Source organism: Toxotes jaculatrix, chromosome 20 (genome assembly GCF_017976425.1).
Source record: "Toxotes jaculatrix isolate fToxJac2 chromosome 20, fToxJac2.pri, whole genome shotgun sequence".
Taxonomy (NCBI): Eukaryota; Metazoa; Chordata; class Actinopteri; family Toxotidae; genus Toxotes; species Toxotes jaculatrix.
Window position 1 is genome coordinate 18,014,928 of NC_054413.1, and position 18,475 is coordinate 18,033,402.

Here is an 18,475-nt window from a genome sequence, read left to right on the forward strand (position 1 = left end):
CACTAGTAAGTTTTAGGAGCGAAAAGGGAGCCCCAAAATGAAATTCCAGCACGGGAAATGACTGCAATAATAACATAACAGCCAATAAGGCTTTGGAAATAAACATGTCCAAAGATAGTTCTTGTTTAGTGATTGTAATGAAGTGTTCAGGAAAGGGGGTGGGGGACTCGCTCAGTAGTGGGCACATTTGGTAATCTGATGTGGAAAGGTTTTAGAAAAATCAAGTGGGTTTTTTCGTATTTATATTATGGAAATTATCAGTGATGCACTGCAAGATTTGGTTAAACACTGAATTCATCTAAAGCCTTTCCTGGCAGTATTTAAAAAGACAGTGTTATGTATATTATATGGCATGAATCTCACACTCAGGGCCTAAAAAAACCTATTCACTCAAAGTTACATCTCTGTCAAAGAAGATTATATACAGATGAATAGAAAGATGTTCATCTAGTTCAGAACTTAGTTTTCATTACTAAAGCACTAGGTATGGTCTAACTTAGCTGGTATAATATATGCTTATATGTGGGCATTTTCTTGTCTCAGGTGTGCGCACACATGAGCAGATATGTAAACGTGTATTGGAACCTAACTGTTCAACCCTGACCACCTCTTGAGTATTCTCCCCAAAAGTGGAAGCCAAGTGTGCAAAAGTCCCCTATTAGAAACATGTGGCGAGCATCGCGCATCAAAACTCAACGTGACATCTGGACAAAACTGAAAGTTAGATAGACTAGTGTTTCATTTTCATGTTTTACAACTTGGAGAGTGCGAGAGGGCCTTGACTTCATGGCTTGGAAAGGGAGATGAGGTCCAAAGAGCAACAAAGCCAGGAGGAGGTTAGGCTGTTGGAAAGCTGACACACAAATACACATGCACAAATGCTTGGACACACAACCACACACACACACACACACACACACTGAACACAGCCAGAAAATCCTACAAGAAGAAAAAAAATATTAAGTGTAATTTGTTCCCTCTTCTAGTTTGCAGACATTTCAGTCAGCTCTGTTTTTCCATATTTCTCCTTCCTCCTCTTCTTCTGTACCCTGGGATTAGTTGTTTAAAGGAATCTTTCAACATTTTTTAAATAGCCTATACTTTCTTGCTGAGAGTTAAATAAGATCGATGCCACTCTCATGTCTGAACTGTTAATATGAAGCTAGTGCCAGAATATGATTAGCTTAGTTTTGAGTATGGTATGAGTATGGTATCCTTTGTCATCCTCTGTGCAGCATCTACAGCTGCCATGGTTTGCCAGGTGTGGTTGGTGAGGTTACAGGTTTGGTCTCTAATCTGGCAACTTCACTGCAACAACAAGAATCAGGGATTTTACGCAATGTCTTTGTGCCCAGTTGTTGTTCGATAAGAAACAGCTCTTGCGTGTACCTCCCTCCCTCCAAGGGTAACAAAATCCACCTACCAGCACCTCTGAAGCTCACTAATTGACACGGTATATCTTGTTTATATAATCAGTACAAAACACGGAATGTAAAAACAGCAGGACAGAACAATAGAAGAGTTTCCCCTTACTCCAGTCTTTCTGCTATACTAAGATAAGCGGCCCGATAGCTGTAGCTTCATATTTACCGTAGAGACATGAGTGTGACCGTATCAGTGTTCTCATCGCACTCTCAGTTTGAGTATTTCCCAAAATGTTGGAACTGTTCGTTTGACATGACCCCCCTTAGAAAATACCCTCAGCGTGACCTGCTGATTCATAACATGACCACAAGGCCGCACACACAAGGACGTGACGTTCAAGATGTCGGGCAAATTACACCTTAGGCACCTCAACCATCTGCTCGTAATCCGGAGCATTAACTCATTATATGGCTGTAGGAATGAGGTTGTTTTAAATAAAAAGAACAAACAGTACAGGTATATGCTCTATATGACAAGAAGTCTTAGATAAAACAATGGATGACACAGTAAATGAGTCAAAAACAACAATCAGCCCATCCTCCACATTATGAGTCACGAACAAGAGATGCTCATGCTTATTCAGTGTGTCCACTGAGGTGTGCAGCCTCTTCATTTAATATTTCCATAAGGTTGCATATGAGTGTATGCCAGGAAATCCCTGTAATAAGGAGGTAATGTATTCTGTGCCAATGGCAAAAAGGTACGCTTGAAACATCCCTCACAGGAGCAGCAGTTTTCAACTTGACAGTGGACACATACATAATTAAGCCAACTAAAAAAATGAATATTTCATCTTAAAGCATTTTCATCTCCAAACATCAAAACACCTCAACGTCTCACACAATGAGCAAGGTAAATTACTTTTATTCACAGAGGGAATACGCAAGAAGGAATGTTCACTCAAAGTACCTTGCTTAAAAAATAAATCAGCACAGAGAAGGGACTTGAGGCAACAACTTATACCACTTATTTTGTATTTTGCCATAATGCTTTGTGTCCTTGGAGGAACTGGTTGTTTTAACATGCACAAAGAGCTAATTCTTTCCTATGATTGTTTGCCTAACCTTTTTTTTTTTTTTCTAAACTGTAATTGTGTTATTATGTTATATTACAGTGTCAGCCTTAATGCTTTGTAGCCTGATCTTGGTATAACTCATATTGACGTGTAATTCATGACATGTCATCCGTGAGTCGCCTCAGGACTTTCGGGGTTTTCGGATATGTAGGCACATGCCAATGGAGAGGATAAATTATTCCACAACCTTGCAGTAGTTGAATTTTACTACTGTGGTCAATGTAAGTGTAGCTTTTGCCCAAATTTCTCCATTGCTGCGATGGCACAGAGACTCTCAAATGTCTTAGTTTCCAAAGAATAGGTCATAAATTAAATTGCAGCAGCTTTAAAATGCCTGTGTGGTACAGGGGGGAAAGCAGCTGCACGCTGGAGAGAATTACTTTGACCGTCAAACCTGACTCAGACTGGCTCTCTGTACACCTTCATAGATGGGAATTAACCTGCCACAGCTTGAAACGCTTTACTGAGCGCTGGTCGATACTGTCATTATCCTAAAGCAATTCTTAATTCTATTTGGCCCTGAGCTAAAGATCCTTGTATTGATCACAAAGTAGGGATGCCACAACTACTTTTTTCTATAGTTAAGACCTCGATGTGCTGTTTAAAAAAAAAAAAAAAAAAAAGCTCATATAGTCCAGAGCTCAATACACAGCCACCCACATGCTACTGAAGAAAAGAATATCATCATAAATGTTTAAGCATATGTTTCAGAGTGATACTCAGAGATTTTATCAAGTGTTACAGTCATGAGACACAAAAGCTAGTGAGTGGTACCTCCGTGTTTCATCAAGGGTTACAGAAAAAAAGCAGCCCTCTTTCATATCCTGTTTTGGGAGATGAGAAATATTGATATTACTCGCCGAGCACTATCAGCATGAAACAGAGCCTTTCTGAAAAGCAGCGCTGACAACACCTGTACTGAAGTTCCTGATTACAAGTCTTTGTTCTCAAGGCTTCTGTCGCTGCTGCCACCGCCTCTCAGCATATGCATGAAACAGAGAGACAGAAAAAGACAGAGAAACCTCGCGTGTAGCGTGTAACCAAATGCATCTTTTTACCTCTCTGTCTGTCTGTCATCCACACACATACACACAAACAAAACACACGGGCTGAGAGCATTGCCACCTGCCACAAACTATACACCGTAGCCTGTGACAGTAGTTAACAGAACAGGACATGTGTAGCCCCAGGTGACTCAAATTGCAAAACTAACAACACCATGCTTCATTGCACCAAGAGCATGGTGTGAAACACCAGCAGAAAGGGCATGTGTGTGTGTGTGTGTGAGTCAATTTACATGTGTATCTAAATGTGTGTGTGTGTTTACGGGTATGCATTTGTGTCATAGCTGAGTCATCCTATAATGTAGAATGTAACAATAATTATTATAGACTTCACTCTGATTCTTAAAGCTACTAAAGCATTAACAAAGACAAAACAATGAGAAAAAATAGAATCTTTTTATTTTGGTACAATTTATTTAATTTCATTCCTTTCACCACTGGGTTTTACTCACAACCTCCTACTAAGATAAATACTAATACCTTGATTTGGACTATAAGAACATTATGCCTGTCCTTGAACAGTGTCAGACCAGCATGTAGGTGCATTCACTTACATAAGACATAAAGCACAAAATACATAACACAAGAAACATCCACCTAAACCTTATTTGTGAACAAACACTATGTGTAAAACATTAAAATGCTTTTAAAACCAGATTTTAAGACAGATTTCGACCAGCAAAAAAAAAGGCCACACCCTTTGGAGGAGGGCCCATATTTGCAGGAAGTTTGGCCTTTCTATCAAAGCAGCCTCGAATTATATACTTTACTGAATACTATATATACATGTGTATCGGGGCATGTGTACATATGTATGCAAGTATATGTGGGGATACATGCGGGGGGGATGAATCTACATTTTGCATGTTTCTGTACGCTTTCCATATAAGACATCAACATGTGCAGGCTTTGAAAACAACTTTCTCTCTTGGGAAAATAAAGACGCAGGTAGTAATACAAGGTAGTAATTTAAATCCCGCCTGAGCTGATAGCAGATGTTAGAGGTGCAAATTCACAAACAAGTTTACAATCAGTTAAATTATTAGAACTACTTTACATGCGCTTTTGGTGTCCGTTGGGGTTTGGGGCCCTGGGCAGTTGCCTGTTTTGTTGACTTGGTAATCCAGTGCTGATGGTTATGCAGGAAATTAAATTACTGACCAGTATAAAAAATACTTAAAATGACGGGTGCATGAATCTGATACGTTGAACTTGTATTAATGCCAATAAAGACCTTATTAAAGGGATTAGGTATCAGGCATGACATAATAAGCTGGGGTACAATTAAAGCTACTTATATTGTAAGTTTTGGTAATAATAATCCATTTGTATAATATAAAATAACTACAGAGGTCATTCTACATGCATAATAAGTATTATTATTATTATTATCCTCATCTTTAAAACTCAATTTTTCTGTCAGATATTTACAACTCGACTGTAAAACTGAAGTTCATGTGTAAAACTGGTGGAGTGTCCCTTTAATTTGAATTTTAAATGGAGGACGTTCACCTGTGACCAGGCCATATTTACGGTGTTGCTTCATTTAGATGAATACTTTTTTTTTTCTATCATTGCTTGTGCGTATTACTTTTGACGTTGTGCAAACAACGTTTCATTAGTGTTACGATGACCTAAAGTAACCCTTCACCAAACTGCTCTGGTATTTTGACGCCGCTCAGCTGTCTGACAGTGACAGCTCGGTGCCGTACTGCTACAGGTTACTACTCAGCCGCTCATCTCATTGGCTGCGCTCACCGAGCACAGCTACGTAAGCCCCCGGAATTTTACGAGCCGTACCATCTCTGCCTAAAACGGGGTGTTATGGGAAATGAACTACTGGAAGATATTACCTCGTCACCCATTTGAAACACATATTGTTTACTGAAACAGAAATTCGTATCTTTCTTGACTCTATTCAATACCTCTCGTCGGCATACCCCCACAAATGGATTTTAGAAATAACTCGGTCGTGTTTGTAACTCCCCCCGCCGGATCAAGTTGACGGTTTGGCTCAAAATGGCTGGAGAGAAACAGTTATGAGGATCGACGGTTTTACCAGGTATTTACGAAAAATGAGCCTCTGTGTAGTGTGAAGGCGCTCCCTCCACATAACTGGGGAACCAGGTGAGACATGTTTAAGGTTAATCCAACAGTTCCACCCAGCCCGCTGCTTTCAGGCGGAGAACACGGAGCCAAGCAGGGCTCGTTTGCAGTGTTAGCCTTTACATGCAGCAGGAAGGCTCTCTGGCTTTGGTCTGTGTTTACAGTATGAATAAGAGCTTCAAACTCAAATAACATTCTTCACAAAGAGCAGCTTTTGAAGTGAAAGTGCACACGCAAGACGCAGCGGGTGGCTCGGTTTGAAAGGGATGGCACACAGTGTGTGTGTGTGTGTGTAGCTAATGCAGAGCAGGCCCGTGGCTAACCCTGCAGCTGTGCATCGCAGGAATACGTCACCAGTGTAGGATTCCCTGCAGTAAGGTCTGTGTCACACACACACACACACCAGACCTGAGAGATGTGTAAAACACACACTGAACTGACTGTTGTGTCTGCATGTGAACAACTTCTGTCCCCCAACTCCTCTCCTGGGCGTAAACTGGATGCGCACCTGTGCAGGTGTGCATCGTATGGATGTGAACCTCAGAGGAGGGGGTTTGCCAAGTTGAGTGGATTTAAAGTTTACTGCTCATTTAATAGTCGTTGTGTAGCGTAGACTTGGACGTGTTTTGGATCAGTATTAGGTTAATTCAGTGTGTTTGGTTGCTGTGGATGTAATAATATAAGATGCATGCTGTGAAAAAGCTGGTGTTCTGTTAAATAACAGGAAAGCATAGTTCTGCTGGAATTGACTTGTATGTAATTGAACTTTGTATAATTCAATTTACAAATAAGTTTGGGCAGATCAGCCCAGGGTTTGGCCAGCTTGATGTTTGATGATACACTACACACTGTGAGATAATAGAAATTTACAGGATTTTTTTGCTTTGGCTTTGTTTTGTTTTTGTGTTCATGTGATAAAGTACTTTGATTTTTCAAGTAATTAATTCACTGGCTTAACCAAAATGTTTTGCATTAGGTCATTTTATCCACATCAGCCACTCTAATGGGCCCTTTTTTACTTGAATAACTCTGCTCTGGGTTGCTCCCTCTGAGCCTGTCATTGTCAATTTGTAATTGTTGTTGCACATCATAATGTGTAGGACTGCAAAATAAACTGCATCTGTTTTGTGTTTGAGGGCAGTGGCAGCCCAGACATGCATATGCTTATGTTTTATCCTTTTGATGCAATTACAGAAAACATCATCTGCATCATTACTCATGAACCGGTCTGATGTGCTGCATTGGAATCTGTGTGCTATGAAATGGATTAGCAGCCAGACAGAATATCAGAAAACCACTTTCTTACTATACAGTGACTCACTGGACTGTCAGTTTAATGTTACCTTATGTCCAGAAGAATCATTCGGATTCCTTATTCACAGTGGGATATACTGACTTTTGGTACATAATGTCAGCTGACAGTTCAGGTATCAGAATCAGTACATTCCTATGCAGCTTTATGATGGAGAATTTAGGCTGTGATCAGGCTACAGTCTGTGATACAGAGCGCAATTCTGTGTTTATCCTAGAAAGAATATTTTTTTTTCTTTATTTTTCTGTATTTCTTTTCATATTTCTTATACTTGGTGGTAAAAGCACTGGGTCTGTTTCAGGACAGCTCTCCAAGAGTGTTGCAGAAAGCACACCGAGTCCTTGGCGCATTTTTCAGGCCTGCTGTTCCATAGGAAAGCTTATACGACATCAGCTTTGTCAGCTTTGACACCATGATTTCATGTGGCTTTGAGAATTTGGGATACTGATTTAGTCGCAGTGAACAGGCTGTGCGTTCCGTATTAGTGCCAGTCTGAGACATTTTATTGGCCCCGAGCCGTTTCATCCACGATCAGAGTGAAGATTTGGACTGAACACCTCCAAGATGTTAGAAATGTGGAATATGATCAGCTGTGGTGAAATGAAGATGGATTTCAGGGAGAGGTGAAACAGAAAATTCCCCTCCAGTCAGAGCCATCTCATTGGAAGTGGAAATCTCTCTCACTGTGGTATACAGTATGTTCCAGAGAGTGTTCCTGGTTTTCATTTCCAGATATAATGATTTATTGTATTCACTATCTGCAGCAGCCCAGTTTTTGTCTCATAAAAGAAGTAAAGGTCAGCAAACCCCACACGTCTCAGGTCTTGATTCAGGGAAAGTTGACTGAAGACAGTTTTTTTTTTTTTCATTAGGGGCTTCATTTTTACAGTAACACTTAACAGTAACTCAGGGGTGGGCAGTTCCCAGTAGAAACACGCTTTTCTATTTTTGGAGCGATGGAGGGTTCAGTGCCTTGCTCAACAGGTGTGATGTTGCTTTTGTGTATGTCAGACTGAGAGTGTCAAATCAGTCAAACTAAGATCTGACTCATGTTAAGGCAACATTAGAAGGACCTTTACAGAGGAAAAAATGCTTTCACTGTAAATTTTTTATTTTTTCTGTAGAAAAAAAAAAAGTGCTGTCTCAGCAGTATTTTTGTGCTGATGATGTAAACTGGGCCATAACACACAAATCAGCAAACACTTTTTTTAGCATTTGGTAAAACTTTCTCACTCATAACAGAAACTCCTGTGAGAGAGCCAACACCTACCACACCGCACTGCCTCTCGATGAACGCATGAACCACTGCCAATAAAGTTCAACAGAACAACAGAGTAATGTTGTCATTGTTGTTCTGAGATATGGAGATATTTTCACTTACCTTTTGTTTGTGGTGTTCTCACCATTGGGGCTACAACCTGTAACTACGAGTTATTTTCCATTTAGGTTTAATCTGCCAGTGATTTTGTCCTGGCCGGGGCCATAGACCTCCACTCTGAAGTCACGTCCTCTGTCTATTTTTTTTTTTAGTTGCTGTGGGGGAGTTAGCACTGTACCATTAGAAGTTACACGTGATGGGTATTTTATAGAAAAGTTGACTGCTTTTAGGCCACCTAAATAATAATCATTTACACATCGATATTGTTAGTCATTTTTACTCAAGACCGTGACTGCAGGGCATAGAGTTCACAGAAAATAACAAAACATACAGTACAATCATAAGAGAACATTTGCACCCTGCAGGAATGAAGAACAACATGAATTACTTAAACAACTGTGGATCATTCTTCAAGAAGGCCCCTAATTTAAGGATAACTTCAGGCTTATCCGACTTAGAAAACTAAAATGAATTTAAACATGGATGGATGTTTCGCCAAGTACTATTTTCTGACTCATTGTGCTTACATTCTTCCATTCAAACATTATGACTTGTCTCCTGGAAAGTTGTCACTGAAAAGTTTTCAGACACTCTGATTACTCTGTAAGCCTTTATATTTTTCACTAACACTGAAGTTACAAGAAGTCTCTACTTTTGGTTTTCATACAAAAGGTGCTTTTATAATATAAACTCCCTTTTATGCCTGTGTGTATTGTTATTTTATAATAATCCTGGCTGCAGGTCTGAGCTTGGTCACTGTAGGTAATCCACAGGACACACTGTCAACAGTATTCACTGGAACTACGTTATACAGCAGAAAAAAGTCCCTATGAAAACCACAGCTGCAACAGTTAGTCGATTAAGTTGATTTGTTGATTGAAAGAAAATGAATCTGCGACTAATTTGATAATCAATGAACTGCTAAAAGTCAAATTTGCAAAAATTTGTTCTTACATTTCAGTATTTTTTTTTTTAGCTTTTCAACCATTGGTTGGACAATATTAGACATCTGAAGATGTAACTTTGTGCTGCTCAAATATTTATTATTATTATTATTAGTAGTAGTAGTATTAGTATTTTATTTATTTATTTTTTTTACTATTTAGACCAAGCAATTAATTTATTTATTGATAAAATAACCAGCAGATTAAATCAATAATGAACATAATAGTTAGGTACCCTCAAGAAAACTGTTGGCAGTGTGGATTAACAAAGGAAGTAAGGTGTGGTGGAGGTGGACATTTTATAATCTGGGCACATAAAAGCAGAAATATCTGCATGCGTACATACCACAACAGTGAAGTGTATAAAATGCCCCACTCTACCTTAAGTCGCTGCTTTCTGTTTTACCTTCTTATTATTGCAGGTCGTTTCAGTGGAGGAGAATAGCGTCAGCTAAGGCTAATCATATAGACATAAATCAGCTTTGATTGTGGCTCTGCTTCATCAGGTAAATGACATTGCATTTACCTATATTGTCGCTTTCAGAGCAGCGTACTGCTCACTTGGAAAATTGGTAAACCTACACATTTTGTCAAGATTTTCTGCAGACTCAGAACAGCCCTGTGCCATATCGATGAGTCAGTCTGAGGAACACCCTGTCCTCCTACACACAAACACACACACACACACGTACAGCTGAGTTTCACTGCGAAGGCCTCCTTTATCTTACTGCTCACTGCGGGAAATGTCTCACACTTTATGGTTCATCGCATACAATGATTGTGGAAGAAGAATTACACCGTGTGATATCATCTATCACCAGAATATGAGTAAGGGGCTGGCATGTAAACCTGGCATCCAGTGTAAACACATGCCATGCAAACGACTGGAGCGTTTACTTTGGCTGGGGAGCAGTTCCAGTGTGGTTTCACATGTGGCTAGATGAGGAGGGTGGAAGCAGGCAGAGGAAACTTAGATGCTTGTCTAACATTTCCGCTCAATCATAACCAAGATCATGTTACCATAACACACACACTCTCTCTCTCTTTCTCTCTCTCACACACACACACAAGATTTTTGTACTCAGGCGCCACTCATTGCCAGGCTTTGAAGTACCAGTCTAAAGTCTAAAGAAAGCTGAAAGCGTTCCCAAATCTTGTTGACATTTTACACGAGGGTTATGATAATGCAGGCAAACATTCAGCCAGTCATTCTGCATCCACTGTCCTGCAGATTGGACGCCGTGTGTAGCTGCTGCTTATTGTGTTTTTCTGAGTTGAATCTTGCTTTAAGGCTTGGCCTACTTTTTCAGTTATGGCTTAACTACATGACGGGTTCAATACAGGCACTACAAAAATACAGCTCTCCCCTAAAAACAATAATACGCTGGCTAATTCAGTGATTCGTTCAAAGAGAGAGTTCTCTTGTGTAAGTCCTGGTAATAAAAAAAAAAAAAAAAAAAAAAAAGAAGAAGACATGAGGTCCCAGTCAATCAATTTACCGTAATAGATAAAACCACTGAAGTTGTTTTTTTCTTTTCCTTTCTTTTTTTTTTTTCCAGTTATACCTGAATTATAAGCAGCTGATACATATCCCGTCTGTTAAGTGCTGCCCAAAGATGTCAAGAGTGGAGGGCTGAAGAACAAGGAAAGTGCATCTCTAGTCTGAATAATGAATGGAGACCATATTGTGGATGGAAAAAAGGAGGATGTGGTTCAGTAATAGTCTGGCGAATATTTCTTTCTCTGCTAAATTGTTGGTCTTGCTAGACTCTTGTTTCCAAGAAAAGTTAATGAAAATTACATGTGAAGCCTAATGACTGACTTTTACAGGATTTGTAGGCTGCAGGCAGCAAAGGCATATTATTATATTAGGCTGCTCCTTGGAGCATTAGCATAGTTCCTGGCTATGTTCCACTTCTAGCAAACCATTTTGTTCGTCGTGTGCTCAGTAAAAATTTGTCGTCGTGTGGTTGATGAGCGTGGACGACAACATTGGACCTGTATGGTGCTTGTTACTGGCTGGTAGTTTTTAGATCTGTCATTTTGCTAACTGGAATGATGCATCTATGAAACATCGTAAGTCTCCTCTTAAAAAAAAAAAAAATTGTATCACACAATTTCAGCAAAGGCCAGTTTGTATAACTCAGGGTGAGGGTGCAGCACTTCCCCCTCCCTTATTACCCCTGCTGAGCTGCCCTTGATCAAGGCCCTTAATTGTAAACTGCTCCACTGGCCAACAAGAGACAAGACTATGGTTGCACAGGCCAGTTTCAAGGAACTGGAAAGTGGAGAGCAGGTTCTTCCTGTAAAACGTTTTGTGCTCTGTGAATAAATGCTAAATAAAAAAAAAAGGAAGTTGTGTTCTAAAACTGTCATGAAAAAGTGTCCTAGTTGCTGTGAGACTTATTGCAATCGCGTGCTTTACATTTTCTGTTTTTGTGTAGGTACTTTTAAATTTACACGTAGCGGTATTTGGGGCTTTTGTGTATTTTGGCAGGGTATTTCTTTAAAGATTTATTTATTCTCTACGGGGAAATTTACATTGTGTCATTTGTGTTACAAAGAGTAATGGCTGCCAAAAGAAAACAATTAAATAAACTTCAAAATAATCCAACTTATTCTCTCACTTTTTCCTCTGATTAATTGTGAAAATAACCAGCAGATGAATCGATAAGGTAATTGCTAGTTGCGTCCTTATGTAAAATGTAGGATGCATTTGATTTTGATCAGTTGTAGTAGACAGAACAGTTTAATATGTCTGGATTAACCTGCTCAGAGGCCCCTACTAAACCCTTGTTCTGTATGTTGAAATGCCAATCAATATCATTATCAATATCATTATCAATATCATTATCAATATCATTATCAATATCGGAGCTCTATTGTAATAGATGGCTTTCCTTGGTGTAACCTGGAGACCAAAATAGCAAAAGAGGGACTGGAAACAATCTAAATAAATAAAATAAAATGTAGGCTATAGATGTAATAGTGATTCTCAGTTACAGGTTCTGGTTAAATGATTTGGCCTATGAGAAGCAGAATACATTTATTTATGTCTACCAGCCCGAATTTCTCAATTAGCTCCAGACATTAGGGAAAATGTAAGTCATTCTGGGCCTACGCGTGTTTATTCTGTCTGAGATCGGCTTGTGAATTTGAAACCCAAACCCACGCCTTGTCATTCCTCTGAGGTCCCTCCCACCCCAGCGGTGGGTGCGGCACGCGCATGAAAGGCAGCGGTGAGGCGCTCACTTTCATCCCCTGTCATTTGGCTGTTTCCCAAATATACTGTCTCAGCCCCCCCCCCCCCCCCCCACTCCCCCCACCCCCCACTGCTCATTTCTCTGCTTGTCCCACCCACTGTCTCCTCAGCCTCTCATCTCCCTGCCTATCTTTCCTCCAAGCACATTTGTGTGTCTCCCTCTCTCCATCCCACAGCTATGATTTAGGCGTCAGGGTTGCTCCCACCCCCTCCCAGCTCTGGATCGAGTTACCCTGCCATTACTCAGTCGTTCCCCCTGTGAGGGTGCTCCATGTCAGGCATAGCGGAGCCTGCCTGCCTGCCTGCTCGCTGCCTGCCTCTCCGGACCTGCGGACTAGTGCAGTTCAACCACAGACGCCCCTGGTCAGTGGAGTTACTCCAGCTATGGCACAGACTCCCTGGAAAATTATGCAGAGGAGTGAGCGGCGGGCAGCAGGCTCAGCTGCAGTTTTAGAGCTGCATTTTCAATTTCATGTGGGGTGAAGAAAAATCCAGCATATAGGCTGCTTTCATCTGACTGTAGGACTAACAGGTTACATTAGAAATCTCTGTTGTTGTTGTTTTCATCCTTACTCCGATGCCCACAAACACAAGACTCCTTGCTGGCAGGGGCCGTGAGCCACACAACAAGCCCAGCCCTTCCCTGCGTCACAAGTTGGCCGGTGATTTGTGGACCTCATCGTTTTATGGTTATGTAATGTCGGTTCGCTTGACGAGTAAAACGTCTTGTTAAACCCCACACCACCCTACTGCCATAAAAGTGAGTGATGCGGGCGGCGGTACGAGGGCCTCGCTATCCTTCCTACAGTGCATGTCATGGGACGGGATGGGATCTGTCCACTTGGCTTAGCCAAAGAATGACACTGCAGAAATTTCACTCGCTGGCTCGGCTTTAGCACTTGATTAATGCATGCTGAGTAAAACTTCTGGATCTACTGAGGAGTTCTGGGCTCCTATAGGTCTAATTTATGAGAGTCAGTGAAGGAAGCTGTATACCTGTGTCTCTGCCCATGTCCTTTCATAGGGTGTAAAGTTTTATAGAAGCTACAGCATCCTCCTCCTATTAAGCCTGTTGTGCACTCATAGTGGAGCCATAACTCCCTTTCTGCTATCACCAAGCTTTCAGCTCCTCTTTAATTTATTTAGGTCTGACATATGGCTGTCCTGTGCGAACCAAGGTAGCGTATCGCTGCGGAGGAAAGTCCCGCTCAGGCTAGGCTAATCCTTTCTAATTGAAAGGGAGGCAGCGTTTTGGGCCAGTGGCTTGTATGTCGCTCATCTCTCTGCTTGTTTTACAGTAATGAGACATCTGGGGCCTCAGAACAGAGCTGTTTGTAGAGGGAGAAACGGCTCCCCAGCCCGGGGGCCTGTAGGGCTGTCACAGACAAAACAATGGAGCTGACTGCTTGTTTTCTTCTGTCTGTATGTGGGCATTTTACTTTGCCCTGACTCTGTCTTGGCACAGTCTCATTTGCCACACTAATGTTACATTAGATTTATATAATTGGGAAGAATAATAAATTTTTAGATTTTTAGGACAAGGGTAAGGCTATTTAAGGGTAAAACAGGACGTTTCTATGCCCAGAAGAGAAGGTCTGCTAATATTAGCTCCACGTTCCCTACATCTCCTGTATTGGCCCGTGGTGTTTTTTTTTTTCTTCTAGATATAAAATTGTTAGTCATGCTGTCACTGAAAGTATTATGTGACTGTTGGCTATCTGTATTATTATTACTCCAGACTACAGTTGTGTTTCATTTTCCATAATTACAAGGATTGGTTTCATTCTCATTGACTCTGTATTGGTGCGTCTGTGTGGAGTGTGTTGGTTGTAGTTTGAGCTGATATACTTGCAGTTAATTTCGGCACACGCTGTAGATGCTCGGGAGCAAGTGAGCGCACTGCGCTCCAAATATATGTCCTGCAAATACAGTGTGTGCTCACACACCAGGCAGTGGAGATCACCCGGCCTGTTATAGCTCCAGGTTGTATTCATAGCCCGTCAGCTGACCATCTTCACAACTCGGCCTGTGGATTATCATTCTCTCTGGAGAGAGGTGGTGTCGCTGAGTTTTTCAGATGTAATATTTTGTTGATATGAACATATTTGCCCATGAGCTCCATTGTGCTGAATGAGCTACAACTGTGTTCTTCAAACCTCAGTGAAAAACATCAAAATACTGTATCAAAGTACTTTAATCTGGACAGATATGGCAAAACCTTGGTAAAAGGAAAAACACAGTTAAATGTTTTCTGAGTCCCTCTGATTTATTAGATTAACTAATTCAATTGTGGAGCACCTTGCTGCATCAGTTTCCAAATTACTGAAGAAAAGGGTTTTCTTTAACTGACTTAACAAACCTTAATGCAGTACTTCCTCTCTAGTTAAATGCAGCTGTGGTTATAATTCCTATTAGGACCGCCAACCAGCAGATTTTTCATTATGGATTCATCTGATTATTCTCTTGATTAATCATTTTTTTCTGTTATATAAGTAGTGAAAATGGGCAATTCACATCCTGTTTTGTCCGATTGACAGTCAAAACCCTTCGATATTTCATTCACTGTCATGAGCAGCAAAGAAAAACATCAAATACATTCGAGACAATTATTTGATTATAGTTACAAAACAGTTACTGATTTATTTTCTTTCAATGGACCAGTTGATGAATCATTGCAGCTTTAAGTCCTTCTTTATTTCATTGGTTTGGTTCTAAGTTATATTTCAGGTTGAAGTCAGGGTTTTCCGGGTCAGCCCGTTGGCCTGGCACCTCTGGAGCAGGTAGAGAGTATGTTGCTTGGTAATACTTTGGCAGGGATGGATGCTGCTGTTGGCTGCCTGGACTGTGGGATGACCTCACTAATCACATGTTTAGCGACATTTTACCCCTGAATTGTGCCAGAAACCGTCCTTCAGTGTGTCTTCAGTGCTAATTCTTTCTTGCACAGCCCCACAGTTTTGCACAGCAACGTTTGTTTTGATGGTAGGGAGACTGAATTATACTCAAAAGGCAACAATGCTGTTGAGCTAGGCTGTGTGGCCTGATGGTTAACATTCTCTACCAAATAATAGTGCATTATTTATGGCCTGACACAGTTTAATGGTACTCAGGTGTAGATGTCTTACCTCAGGTTGTCTTGCTGGAGTAGTAGAAAGAGTAAGGGCAGTATACTGTGGATTTTCTTAGCTTTTTGCTCATGCTGCCGCCTTGTTTATGTGCCCCAAGCTACGGGCGGCCATGCTGGCCTTGTATTGCCATTTTCACACAGTAATGGTGACCTGGCAGTGCATTAAGGCAGGTCTGCAGCTACACTCTAGATCCAGTTGGACACGCTAAGCCCTCTACAGCTCACCAGAGACCTCTAAATTACTGCTTTTCACAACCAGAAAAGCACCTCACATGTTTGAGGAGGATTTGTGGAGAGATTTTTCTTTGTTTGCTGCTATGTTTTTCTGTCTCAGCGGCAACTACACGCAGACAGAAATCATTTGTACATCGGATATCTTTGCTTGTGCAAGCTGATACTCTCTTTGCTGTTAAAAGTAGAAGTAAAATCTCTCTCGCTCATACTCACGTGTACGCGGCACACCAGTATTACTTCATGTTTTACCCTACTCAGGAAAATATACGCTCACACTCTGAATGGTATGAAACTGACTAACCTTGGCAAAGACACTTGAGAGACTTAAGGTTAATACTAAACTGCTGTAATCCATTATTTGGTTGGTTTGAGAGCAGAGATAGCAATGGTTCAGCATGTACCTGTCAGTACTAAATGATGCTTATTTCCTGCCAGAGGGGGGGTGGGGGGGGGGGGGGGGGGGGGGGGGGGGGGGGATGAGGTGGAGTAATAGCAAGCAGCTGCCTCAGCTGGACTTTACCTTTCCTTTCTGACAGCCTGCTGTTCGCTCAAGCTAGCCTGCGTGCCAGACCGCCTACTTTTGCCCAGGTTCTGCGCTGCCCGTTCAGGACACCAAGCGCTGTGGGTGGCGTGTAATCAGGATGAAGTTCGAGAAAAAGCCAGATCCACCCTGATACGAGCAAATGAAAAGCATCATTGTTTGTCCGGCGAGTTCACTCACGGCTTACTGCGTATGACAATCCTCTTTATTCTTCCTTCCCTGTACTTCCTTCTGTGATTAGCTAAATGCTCCATCGATCGGCCAAGTTGAGGCACTCGGAGCGAGGGAGCCGTATTTATCACATAGTGAGAGGAGCATGCAGGATGTTGCACCGGCTGTCGCTCTTTCATTGGAAAACGATAAACATAAATCTGTGGAATGCGTCCGTGTGATATAAGTCTATGACTGACCGGGGAGGCGGGGGAGGTCTGATCTGCTCTGCTTTCCTCAGGCAGTAGAACTGGAGAGCCGGAGCTCTGTGGGGTTTGCTGACATTTGAGGAAAAAAAAAGCCCATCTTCAGCAAAGGCAGACTTGCAAATCAGTGTCACAAGTGCAGGATTGGTGCTTTAAAATGGGAGCGAGGATGTGAGAGCTTCTGAGGAGCCCCCCTCAGCAATGCAGAGGGACTTTGGATAGGGCAAGGCTTCTCCCTGTGAATCACAGCTAATTAACGAAGTAATTAAGATCAGAATCTCTGCTCAGAGAAGGACTCTAAATTGTCTATACATTCAAATAGGCCATCAAAGGAAATCCCTCCAATTCATGAAAGGGGTAAATTAAAGCATTCACACCCTTTCCTCTCTATTATTCCCACCGTGTGTCACACAAGGGACATCTGTTGAAAAGAGCAAGCCAATGTTACGCTGAGTTAAAGCCCTCTCTGCTCCATCAGAAGCACTGTTCATAATGCATTCGCTATACATATTTCAGCTTGAGTGAATTTATTTCAATAAATAATGTCACTCCAAGGACACGCTTCGATCTTTCCACGGCAGCCACGCTGGCTGTAAACCACACCATACTGTTATCTCGTGGCTCTTGCGGCAAATGATAGATTAACAAACAGTTTATAAACAGAGCACTGATGGCCGCACTTTTATCATCACTGCACACTGCCAAAATAACCTCTCCTTATGATGGATGTATTTTCCACTTTTATCCCGCCGCTATAAGCCGCAAGGATATCTATGGGCATGGCTGTAACGTTAGGGCTTACAGGGAATTTCATATAGTGGGAACACAGTGCGATTTATGGCTGGGATTAAGTCCAGTTGGCTTTTTCTGGTTGGCGCTATATAGGTGGTGCTGTCATCTATTGTGTTGACTTTTTAAATGCCCCATCTTTTCCTCAAACTGCACACTGAAGCGCGATGCTTCATGGGGACTTGGGAAGTACTGGAGCGCTCTGTCTCTTGTCGTAAACAACGAGTGTCTCGGTCAGTGGTTGATTTACACAAAGCGGACGCCGCAGTTTGTCTTCACTCACCGCTGAAGTCACTTTTTTTTTTTTTGTGTTTATTTTTTTCAGACTTTTTAATCCAGCGATGTGGCTTTAGGGATGACAGTGCTGGTTGGTCCGTCAGTCCATCACAGTGCAGCGCTCTCTCTCCTGCTGATGATCATCGGATGGATTACTGTGGCTTTCATGTTCCCCAGAGAATGAATCCAAACGCTGCCCTGACCTTTAGTCTAACTCCACCAGCAGGTCAAAGGTTTCACTCTAATCTACAAAATGGATTGGCACAGAATTTTTGTACATTCATGGTTCCACAGGATGAATCCAGAATCAGGACTTTGGTGTTTGCCTGACTCTTCACCAAGAATGAACAGCTGGTTGACTTTTTTGGTTCAGAGTGAAATGTCTCAACAGCTATTGAATGGATTATATTTGGTACAGATATTCATGGTCCCTGCAGGATTAATTATAACTTTGTTGATGGTATCATAAAGGTCTTACAAGTGGCTTAACACAGTAAGTTTACATGCACACCAGGAAATTGGTTAG

At 41.5% G+C, this 18,475-nt stretch overlaps 1 protein-coding gene across 2 annotated transcripts in view; it reads left to right on the forward strand.

Moving 5' to 3' along the window:
- Nucleotides 1–5,579: 5,579 nt before the first annotated feature.
- znf438 (zinc finger protein 438) overlaps nt 5,580–18,475 on the forward strand; it is a 42,349-nt gene continuing 29,453 nt past the window's right edge. Inside the window, exon 1 of one of the 2 annotated variants that reach the window (XM_041065569.1) lies at nt 5,580–5,626. The gene's annotated coding sequence lies outside the window, so the exon portion shown is untranslated. Of the gene's footprint in view, nt 5,692–18,475 lie in introns of both variants that reach the window. The other variant, XM_041065568.1, reaches the window with a different exon arrangement.